We start from the raw sequence: 12,074 nt of genomic DNA, 5'->3' as shown, positions 1-12,074 counted from the left end.
TCCTGGTACGCTTCATTACTGCGCGAAGGCGGCCTTGTGATTTATCTCGGGGATCGTACGGACGGACAGGCATGGCTAGGCAAACTTTCCTAGTGATGCTAAAGAATAAATATGTATTTTGTACTTTATAGCCAGTATAGCCTTTAACTCTTTGAGTAACTAGTGTTAAGTGAAGCAAAACAATAGTTGACTTTATCTTCTCCGCACTACAAACAAACAACATATACATAATTAAGCAGATAATTAGGTATTCGAATCATCCTGGCCAATTTTATTTCCCACTGTGCTGGCACATTGAAGGCGACAGAGCCGCGTTTCCTTTTCGTTTTCATTTGCGTCGCGGTCTCACTTTGAAACAGTTTGATTAAGTTTAATTGATGTAATTACACTCTCAAATTGGATTGGATTTGTGAATACAAAGCGTGTCGAGGGGAGGAAACAGGAAGTGCCAGGGACAGTGTCGTCGGCAAGGACGAACAGACAGGGATTGGGATTGGGATTGGGGTAGGGACGAGGACGAGGATGAGGGCGAGTGCGAATGCGAGGGGTGGCACACCTGCTATACCAATCGATCCCATTAACAACTTCAAAGTCGAGATCTCGTCATGGATTTTGTGGCCGGCCCAAACACACAGAGTTACACACAATCACACACATTCTATCACTTTGCACTCGACTTTCATCAATTTCGAAAATGAATTTGAAAGTGTTGCCATTGTTGTTGCCGTGCCTGCGTGGCAGGGCTATGGCGAGGATATTTCGGGGGATCGAAGGGATGCAGGAGCAGGTTCAGCAGAAGCAGCCCGAATGATGTGGCGCGCATATTTTGCATAATTTAAGCAATTTGTGCAACGCCAGCGGAAAGGGAAGAGGATGCGAACTGGGAAATCGGGGTCGGGATTCGGATGTCGGGCATGGGGAATGGGGAAGGGGAATGGGGAAAGGGGAATGAACATGCGAGCACGGACACCGCCGACAAGGATGCGCCCCTCGATGACAAAGACAAGGACGACGGCGATGCGGATGACGGACCATGGCGGCCTGGCAAGGTGCTGAAATTGTTCCCACATTACTACACACAGAGAACAAAATAATAGACTTCGTGGAAACAGATTTATCATAATAATATTTGCGAAGGAGCCAACATACCTTTAGTTAACCTTAATTCGCCAAATTTGTTAATTTTAAAGAAGAATTCTGTTTAAGCACCTTTATGCGTAGTTTCATTACAATACAAGGTTTAATTGTACTATAATTTCAAGTGTCATGAAGTATTTAAAGAACATACAAACTTCCAATACAAGCCATTAAAAATCAACAGAACGGGATTTAAGTTCCATGTAAAAATAGTGAAACAATAGTCTTTTGAGGTAATATTATTGTTAATGGAAGTTCGGTGGAACTGTATGGCCTAAGACTTTTAGCGGCCTGAATTGCCTGAGAATTGTATTTTTTCTGAGTGCAGATCTGACTCTTGTGTCCTGCAACCTGGCCAGGAGCCAATGGCAATGGGCAGTGGCCAACAGGCGGCGGAGCTGAGCCAGCGCTGCCCCGGCCAGATAATGAAGCAGCAACATTTTAACCAGGCAAATGCGCATACACACAGGCAGGGGTGTGGAGCTTGCAGTTTGGAGTAAAGAGTTGGAGTTGGAGCTGGAAATAAGAAGTCGGGGACGGGATCTGGGGGGACATGGCGTGAGTAAGTTGGTGTTGATTGCCGACTGCCAACTGAGGACTAACGTCGGCCCATGACCGGTCTGTCCGTTCGTTTGTCCGTTTGTCCGTCTGTCCGTTTGTCTGTCTGTCCGTATGACAGTTCGTCCGTAAGGCTGAGTGACTAACTGACTTGGTCCCTGCTACTGATTCATGAACTGCCAACGAGCCTGGCCACCAACCTGAACCTGAACGCCGCAATAGCTGCAACATGTTCTGACATCCGTGTGCACCAGCACATGCACCGCATGCCACACTCACCCACACCCATACCCACACCAACACCCACACCTATGGACTAAAACACGCACACGCACACAGAGCCATGTGTCCTGGACTGGTGCTCATATTTCGTTTTCCCACAGTCTCGTTTCCGTTGGGCCCATGATGCTGCTGTTGTGGATGCGAATGTGAATGGGGATGCGCATGCTGTTTTTGTCCGTTGCGTTGCCATGACAGTGGATTTTACAGATACTTAAGTGCCGGTTGGTGGTGTGTGTGTGTGTGTATGTGTGTGAATGTGTGTGCGTTCGCTTGATATATTCAGCTGACTCATTCTGCTGACGCTCCAAATTCAAACGCAAACACTGTTGCATACTTTTGCCCGCTGCAAGCCCACACACAGACAAGGCCAAAAGCAAGGGAGCGACAGAGAGGGGCAGACACGGCGTGACAAAGAGGGAGCTAGTGGCACAGAGACAGACAGAGAGAGAGAGAGAGAAAGGGAGAGAGAGAGAGAGACTGCAATGGACACATATTTTCTGATAAATTATTGCATTGTTGATTTATTTTTGGCTTTTCGCTGTCTGCGGCTTAAGATTAATTTCCTTGCGTTGTTGAATTCACACTTATGTGGCGCCCAACGTGGAGCCCACTCGACTGCAGGCACACAGCAACCACCCACCATCCTGTCAACCCACTTACCTCGCCACACCGCTTCGCTGGCCAGGGCAATCCCTTTGTGCGTGTGCCCCAAGTCGTTAAATGACTTTTTAAAAAGCGCCAATAAAAATTAAATCAAATAAATATAATTTTTAATTAAAATTCCCTTTAATCTTTTTACAATTATTACCAGCTTAATGTACAACAATGGCAACGACAACAAGGACCACGACCACAATGGCGACTGAAACAACGGAATAAAGAACACCAATTGCTGCGAGGCGCAAGGTAACACACTGACAAAAGATTCAATCCCATCAATTGGATTGGATTTTTTATTAAGCTCTGATAAGTGGATGGCGTGGTGGGCTTGTGCATGCGTAAGGATGTGCATATTGTGGTCAAGGAAGGCGGAAAAGGGATTAATTGCAGGACTTCAAGGATGGTGCCTTCCATATTACGAGTACTTACTGTGGCATTTCGTCATCTTAATAACTCAAAGAGCTATCGTGCAACGCTTCACACAGTTGGTAATTTACAATATGAATTTTCGATGTGTATTGAAGTATTAAATCATCGCATGTATTGTATTCATCTGAATTGAGGATAGCACTTTGATGCCTGCATAATCATTAGTGTTGATACTCAACTTAAGCTCACCCTCAATAATATCAGTTTCTACTCTTTGCCAGTGCTCTGTTACTGAGCACTAAATTACCAAAGCTGTCTTTGGTCTAACTGATTTTCACGACTTGGGCGCCTTAATGTAGTGAAGTAATTTATCGATTCAGTGGTCTGTTGCAAAAGCTACTCTCTGCATCTGACCTCTTGACCCCTTGCAGTCACCGCGAACTTTTCTATTGTTAGCAGCGGTTATCATTTCGGTTTTTTTTTCTCGCCGGTTTTCATATTGCTCGCCGGGTGGCTGGAGTGCATGGACGAGTGCTCCATGAGTTGGCCATAGTCGATTGCCGTGCCAAGTCTAATCTGTGAACCGTGCGTGTGGGTGGCCTGCTGGGGGACAAAAGTCGCCGGCTAAGCCGCTCATGAGTGGCCTTTGATTGGCCTTCATCCAGCGAACCCACTTCCACTCCCACTCCCACTCCCACTTCCACTCCCACTTCCAATCCTCCATCCACAAGTTCTTCGCCATATGCGTGTGTGGTTGCCCCAAGGTGCTGGCGGTGGTCGAGGGGCGGTGGTTTAGGGACAGCTTCATACATATTAAACCCATGGAACGTAAATATTTAACGAATACTTTATTTTGCAGCCAGAGCAACAAGGAAATCTATTTTTTTATGGGATATCTCTGCTTATTTCCCCCCCACTTTGAGTGGAAAACTTTGTCAGTTTGCCTGTGGGTTGAGTGGGGCATGCAACATGTGTGTGTTTGTGTTTGTGTGTGTGTGTATAGGTCCTGCAGCCTGAAAGGTTACGGTTTAAAGGCCGGAGCTTATATCTCTGGATGGCTTTAATAATTAAGCGTGGACTTGGCACCCGTTCCTTAGCTATCGCAATCAACGCCAGTTAAAATGATGACCCAGCCAGACTGGAGTTCCAGCTTCCCACTCCATTAACCTTACCAAACCCGTTCCCGCTCCCGTTCCCGCTTCCGTTCCCAAACTCACTAGCAACATGGAATTACTGCCAAAAAGGAAGGATTTCCCCTTAAGCTGAAAGTGAGACACAAATTCCGTGGGGGCTTACAAATTGCAGCGTTAATTGCATACAAAGAACAAGAAAAGTGCCCAAGAAATTGTAACAAAAGGCCGTTTTCATTTCCGTTCCCATTCCGATTTCCCGCTCAGCCGAATGTGAGGGGGCGTGGCAGGCGCAGGGGCGCAAGGGGCGCAAGGGGCGCCTCAAATAGTTGACAATTGACGCATTTGCAATTCAACACTCGAGCAGAACGGAGCTCGAGCGTTGCGCAATCAGCGGCCTCGCGTTTCACGTTCGTCCTGCCCCGCTGACTTCTTCATCCTGCGAACGCTTAGGCATTTGCATTTTGATGCCACTGCGGGGCAGGAGTGGAGAGGGAAAGGGGGATGGGGAGGGGAAGGGGAGCAGGGTGCACGCGGAGCGACATAAATATTTGCAGTGTTTGATGTGGCAGCTTCGGGTTTGGCTTCGAACTGGTGACTCCACGGGGCCACTACACTGAGCGAAACTCCAATCTGTGCCGCCAATGATGTGTTGAAGTAAAACTATACTAAGTAATCGCATATGGATACCTTGATGGACTGAGTAGCGCCATGAGATTTGTTGTAAAAACACCGAAGCCAGTTTTTCAGCCCATCTGAGTTAAATAGGTGGTAACTTAGCTCATGTAGCCCATCAAGAAGTTTTCAAAAATCAACGATAAGAGCTTTTAGTACCAATAAAATACCAATAAACTAATAAATGTAGGCATTAGTAGAGTAGGGCCTATACACATTAATTTATATCATACATTAATATCCAGTAGATAGTATAAATAACTAGCTGAAAGAAATCGATTACTAGTGATTTGACTGGCGTATATTTCGCTAGTATTTAATTTCACCCCATTAATTGTTAAAGAACATACTCCATTTTTGATCAAAATATTAATTATATTTACTCTTAAACTTTGTCCTTCTCCTGGAGTATTTAGGTGATTCCTATACTTCACAGCTCGAAACTATGATTTTCGCAGTGTAACGATGCTGGCTTCTCGGATTTATTAAGTCGAGCACCAGTTGAATGTGTGTGTGCGCACGTGTGTGTGTGTGTGTGTGTGTGTGTGGTGCATGTCCGTGTGTGTGTGCATCTTGCTATTCCTGGAGGCACACTTGCCTTAATTATTGCCTGGCAAGCTGCCCGTGGAGAGGGGGCGCCGGGGTAATTGGTAGCCGCTCGGAGGAGTGGGGCTGGAAGTGGGCCTGGAATGGGTGTGGGTGTGTATGGGGGTGTGTGTGGGGGTGTGTGTGGGGGTGTGGGTGGTGGGTGGTGGGGCGTCGAGCAATGGGAAATAGGAAATAGGAAACGGGAAACGGAGTGTCAACAGTTTATGAAGTGGACTCCTCACGCTTGGCTCCGACTCTGGCTGGCATTTCCATTTCCACCGCTCGCTGCCGGTCGCCTTAGTTTTCCTCGCTTTTCCGGCACATTGGGGGCATAATCAAACGGTAATTGGTGCGGGCAACGATTTTGCAAATTGAAAGAAAGCACACAGAGCCACCAAGAGCGCAGCGGAGTGGGGTGCGGTGCGGTGGGGTGGGGTGGGGTGGTCTGAAAGTGTGTGTGAAAGTCGGGAAGAAAGTCGGGCTGGGTCGGGCAGCCAGTGAGTGCAGACAGAGACAATTTTCTATAAAAACTAAATTTGAAATTGTGTTGACTTAATGTTTGCGCATAAAGCGGCAACCAAAATGGCAAATGCACTCACACGACCAGATGGACATGCTAAAGGACATGCCAAGGGACACTCACATGCACACACACACACACTCGTTCCCGTCTGCGACTGTCTGTGTGTGTGCGTGTGTGTGAGTAGGTGTGCGAGTAAAAGGGGTACACAGAGCAAATTCCCAAATTGAGTTTTCATGTCCTTCAATTTCATTGAGAATAATTCACACTTCGTTCAATTAAATTATCTAATAGCTGTTAAATGCTGTAATACATTTGGCCACTTATGATAATTCATCTTATATCAGCTAGCCATATGTTAATAGAATTAAGTTAAACTCAATGTTGGTTTTTAGCTACCTTGATATGGTTATTTGCCTTAATCAAATGAAATTGGAATGGTGTTATAGTCAGTAAGTCGGCTTGAAGAATGCTTTATTTCTTCATTAAATTTCAATTCTGTGAATTAAAAAAGTTACGCATAAGCAAGTGAGATCATCCACAAGATACCACATTTTGCTCTTTCAATTTAAATTCTCCGAATAAAACAGTATTTTTCGAGTGTAAAGTGGAACGAGTAAATTTCAAGTGGACTGCTTTCGGAAGAACTTTTTTCTCAGTGCATAGGCGAAAGGATGCCGGGTCTTCTGGTGTAGCACTTTGTGCAATGTCTCGCCTCATAGTCGTCATCTTGGTGGAAATTTATTTTCATTGCTGCCGCAGGCTATGGCAATATCAACAGACTAGTGGGTGGTGCTGGGTGCTGGGTGGTGCTGGGTGGTGGGTGGTTCTAATGGGGTGAGTTAGTTTTCGCATTCGCATGGAAAGTCGCCTGACCTTTGCCACGCGTCCTGCCCGAAAGTGTGCCCCCCCCCACCCCCTCCCCGGGGTGCCCACTTCGTGGGGAAATCGAACTAGGAGTCCAAGTTTTCCCACTATAACTTTAATTCGGAAAAGTTCTCGGAAGAGAGTGGCAATTGAGATTTAATCCAAAGGTGCACGCAAAGAAATGTTGCCCCAAACCCAGACTTTAGCTCCTCAATGTTTTGTGATAAGCAGTTCTAAAGCAACACTTATTTCTGCGAGTGCACTCAATAGTGGAACATTCAGAGCTGAAAAATATTCCAACAGTTTTGTGCCTTTGCAAGTGTTGGCATTTTTGCCAGCCCCTGTATAATAGAATAACATTTTCCATGCTACTTATGTCCATTTGAAAAGGGACTGAAACACATTTAATAACTAGTGGCTTAGTTTCGCAAAAAAGTACATCTCAAAGGAATAATGCCTAATGGTGGCTGTGCTCTGAAGTATTTTTGGGTAGTTAAATGAGCAGTTGATCAAACAAAAGTGGTCCACATGCTCAATAGGCTTGGGTGGCATTTCAGTGGCCGAAATGGCTTAAAGCTTCGTTCTTGTTGAATATATTTTACGATTTTTTTGTGAGCAGATTTCTTTCCTTGTGCGCGTCAGTGTGAGTTGCTTTTTTTGTCAGCAGTCCGCTTTATCCCTTTGGTCCTTTTGGACCACTGACAGTCAACGAGCTGGGCATTGCCCTCCATCATTTCGGGCAGCAATGAAAGTTGCAGCTTAGCGCCAGCAGCAGCAGCAGCAACAGCAGTGGCAGCAACAGCAGCAGCAGCAACAGCAGCAGTGGCAGCAACATCAACGGCGGCTACGCGTTCAAGTGAAAAGTCCGCAGCTGCTGCCCGCACTTCATGTACTTCGGACTGCGAGTGTGTGTGTGTGTGTGTGCGAGAGTGTATGTGTGGGTGTGGTGTGGGTGTGGGTGTGTGCGAGTGCTAAGCTTTTGCTCGACGCTTTGTTTTACTGCTTAGCTTTGGTCAAGTCCTGTCTGGGGATGCGCGGCTGCTGCTGATGCTCCTGCTTCTGCCACTGGCGCAGCAGGAGCTACACGGAGAGAAAAGACCCAGCGCGGATCCATGCTTTTGATTAGTCCATTTCCGCAAAGTTCTAAATAACTTCACCAAGTGCAAAAGAGTATGGAAATCTGTAGGTAGGTAGGCAATTATTGAAAAATCTTACATAAACCATACAGCTTAAAAATAAAATACATTTCTGGAGCTTTATTGAATTCCAAAAAAGGTATTGTCTATAAGTTTGGAACCGATAAATTATGAAAATGTTTACATTTCGTTAGTGATGTCATAGAGCTCTCTTTGAAAAAGCTCCAGCTACAGTGAACTCTATAACACACCCAATTTAATTTATGTAACCTCAAGATGAATGATATAAATGTAAAACTGCAACGGATCAACGTAGAGTTTTGGCCAGTGCACATCGCTGTGCGTCCAGAGACGTGACTGGCCAGTGGCCACACGCTTGGCGAGATTCCCAACACTTAGTTGCCAAGGAAGGACCGAAGGCAGGAGCGGGCGGAATCGGAGCACGGGGCGTGGGATCTGGAGCTCCGGGGGAGTCGAGTTCAGGTTCAGTGGCGAACCTCGCGCGGGCGTTCACCCACTTGAACGCTCCATTCGCAGCCCGCAATCCCCAGTCCCCAGTCCCCCATCACCCATAGCCCATCCTCATGCTCATCCCGCCCGATTCGCATCCCCGAACTGGAGCACCCCACCGTCTATTCCCTCGTTCGCCATGATAGCTGTAATCGAGGAAATCCCATAAGAGACGATTTAATCCCATATTTCAAAGTTATTCAAGTGCAAAAATGCCAAAAAGGAATGCAAACATAAGCACTGCCAGGACACGGACACGGACACGGACCTTCTCAAAGACAGTGCAGGCGGGACGGGGCGGAGGGGAGGGGGCGTGGCAGGGCACGAAATAGAAGCTCCTATTGGGAACTGGGCCACCTGGTGCAACCTTCCTCTGACCGCACACTTTGCCACTTTGTTGCATTGAATCAATTCCGGACGGCGCATCCCGCCGAGCTTCCATCACTCCGCATGGTGGATGCTGCTCCTCCGGCGATTTCATCATTTCTGTGCGATTGCGCTTGATTTCGTTTCATTTAGTTTGGCCAGCGAGAATCCCGTCGGGGGGACTCCCCCGGCGCCTCGCACTCCGATTGGTAATCCCCAACAATTAGCTGCAGATTTAAACGATAATTGAACAATCGCACTTTCCCAAACAAGGCGCCCCGATTTCGACTTCCTTCCCAATCCTGAAACCATATCCTGCAGCTCCACTTTTTTCCAGCCGAAATACAGGCAAAAGTGCCCCTAATTGCGTTTCAGTTTATAAATATGGCGCCGCTTTATACTGGCTCATTAAATTTCATTGACGCAGTGACAAATTGCCACCGCAAGAACAGGATGCACTGCAGAAAAAACGCTGGCTTTAATTGAAGTCGTAGGAGTTGTTTTGCCGGAAAATCTACAACACTTTAAGTGTTACATGTTGTGCCGAACATCTGAAAAAGTTGTAGTACATATGTGTGGTTGCATCGAAAACGAATTTGGATTTAAACCATTACAAAAACCATATTCCTCATGCATACATACATACAATCTGTTTTTGAAAACTTATTCTACAGTATCTTCTTGTAGAGTATCTCTAATCCGACTTTATTATAACCCATATATAATATGTACCTGTTTACTGAACCTACCTTTATCCGACCGACTCATGCAATCTACTCACAAACCTTTTCCTGATTTTAGTTAAGTGGAGCTGTTTTAATGCACCTTTCCCCTCGTACTCCTTTTATCCCTTTATTTAAAATCGAAGAATCCATTGACAAAATTAGTTTACAGTCTTATAAAAACTGCAGTTCTTGCTTCTATTTCTCATTTCAATGAAAGAATAAATGTGTTTTGAAATCGGGTTTCCACGGAAGGTGATATTCTTCCTTTGAACTCATTCATTAAGGCAAATGGTTAACGTTGTTATTATTAAACGAAATTAATGCTGGTTCAGGATTGACCACTCGTCTATCTACTTTAGTTTAAAGGGGCCATGGTATGTTGGAGATCGAGGTATTACAAGATTCGTAAACAATATAGCTATCCGATATTGATTTTAGTGCTCCGCTGGCCTTTCCATTGGTCTGCTCTGCTTTCGTTTTGACTGCTGCTGCTCAGTGTTTGCGATGACAGCACTGAAAGAGCCAAAACCCCAAAAGAAAACGTATGAAAAGCGTGCGAAAACACAGGCAGACGTATGTATTTCCACACACCCACACACCCACACTCTTGCTTTTCTGGCTTTTCTGGCTTTTCCCCATTTTCGTTGTCATCGCAGTCGCGTCGCAGTCGCCGTGTGCACATCCATTTGTAGTAATCGCTTTAAAATGATGGCAACAGATTTATGGTGGCTTATCTCGGTGAACTTGGAGTGTGCATAGGTGCTGCAGGTGTCGGAGGTGTTGGAGGTGTCGGAGGTGTTGGAGGAGTGGGATGTGTCGGAGGTGGTAAGCGAAAGCGTTTAGCCAGTCCCAATCCGTAGTCCCCATATCCCAGTCGCAGTTTCCATTCCCGATTCCCCACATCCACTGGCGACCCAAGCGCTGGATGGCACCAAGGTGACAGTCGCTAGCATCCGGAGGGTCCAGAATGAGCCAAGCTGGGGTGGACCTTGGTCACTCAAAGCTATGAAGTGCTACAGCTATATTTTTCAAAACAGTCTATCCTTATAAAACAACTATTTACAATAAATATAATGAATGAGCGATACTGTGCTTTTTAGATTGTTAATCGATTTCTTGTTATATTTAATGTTAGACATTAGATGTTCTTCGAATATTATATTTTTGGCAGCGACGAAACTAACAATTTTTTAATTCATTCAAGTTGAATGCGATTGTAGCACATGGGCTTAAAATGAAGCTTTAATCATCATAATAGAGACTAATGTAAACTACAGCTTAGGTTTTTATTTAAAAGCCCTGATGTGCAGCAAATCATTCTCCTATCCAACTTGACTGATTTTTTTCACGGTTTGGTTAATGTCTTATTCTATAACTACAGCAGATTGAATAATTGAGTAAATGAGCTGAGCTACTAAGGTCCACCCTATCGGCCACTCCCCTCTCGCACCTGCACACATACTCACACACGTGGCTGTCCGTGCAGAGGTGGCAATTTAAAGGCTATCGCCGGCAGCCTTGGCGATCCCACGCCCGACTGAGCAGCAGTTCAGGATTCGATTCGGTTCGGTTGGGTTCTAGGTTCTGGGTTCTGGGTCCTTGGTTCTGGTTCCTGGAGCCTGGACCCTGGATCCTGGATTCTGGTCGTGGCCATCATCAACACAGTGGGCGTCTAAGTCCCGGCTTCAGCCGGGTGATTGACGATGTGGCCAGCAGTTGGGACTAGGCTCTGGGATGGATCTGGAGCTGGATGTGGAAGTGGAAGTGGTACTGGAAGCGCAGTACGAGTAGTGCAGGAGTGCGCTGGAGAGGATCCGGCCCGGATGAGCACTCCTTCGGTGACTTTTCCTGCCTCGGCAGCAGTTGTCCCAACTGCGGTCTGGTCCGTTCCGAATCTCGTCCGGCAGTTAAACATTTATGTCTGCCAAACAAACAAAATGGTCAGTGTGGGGGGTGGTGGCTGTGGGTGGTACATATCCGGCGGGCTGGGAAAACAATTGCCGGACGGGTGGGGGGAGGGAGGGTGAGAGCCTGAAACGAGCATTCGCCTGCAACACTAAAGTCCACACGAGCCGCAGACGCTCCCCCACATTGTCCATTTCCCAAAAGCCTCCGCATTCCCCAGGACACCAGGTACACTCAAAAAAAAAAGAGGATAAAAGTGCATTGAGTAGGGGTAAATGGCTTTTTAAACTTAAATGTAAGTATCCTATTATTCCTATATTGTAATTGGAAAGCTAATGGATAAAGCATTGCATTTCTGTCAACAGCTGTTTAATTTAAATGTGAAAATTTTTTTTAAGTGTACAGCCGTCGGTGGAAAGAAGAGCTTGGCTGTCTGAATCTTAAGCTGAGGGAGATGAGAACCTGAACGAGTACGAGTACGAGAACGACAACGACGACATTTACTGTTTACCTTGATTATTTCATCAAAGTTTGAAAATATTTACATTGGCATTCCGAGCTTGGAACGTGATGTAGATATTTATACATGCCGTAGCCGTTCCGTTACCATTGCCTTTGGTTTGCCATTGCCATTTCCTTTGCCACT

The sequence above is a fragment of the Drosophila teissieri genome, chromosome X (assembly GCF_016746235.2).
Source record: "Drosophila teissieri strain GT53w chromosome X, Prin_Dtei_1.1, whole genome shotgun sequence".
NCBI lineage: Eukaryota > Metazoa > Arthropoda > Insecta > Diptera > Drosophilidae > Drosophila > Drosophila teissieri.
The sequence above is the reverse complement of the archived record's forward strand: the minus strand, read 5'-3'. Positions refer to the sequence as shown.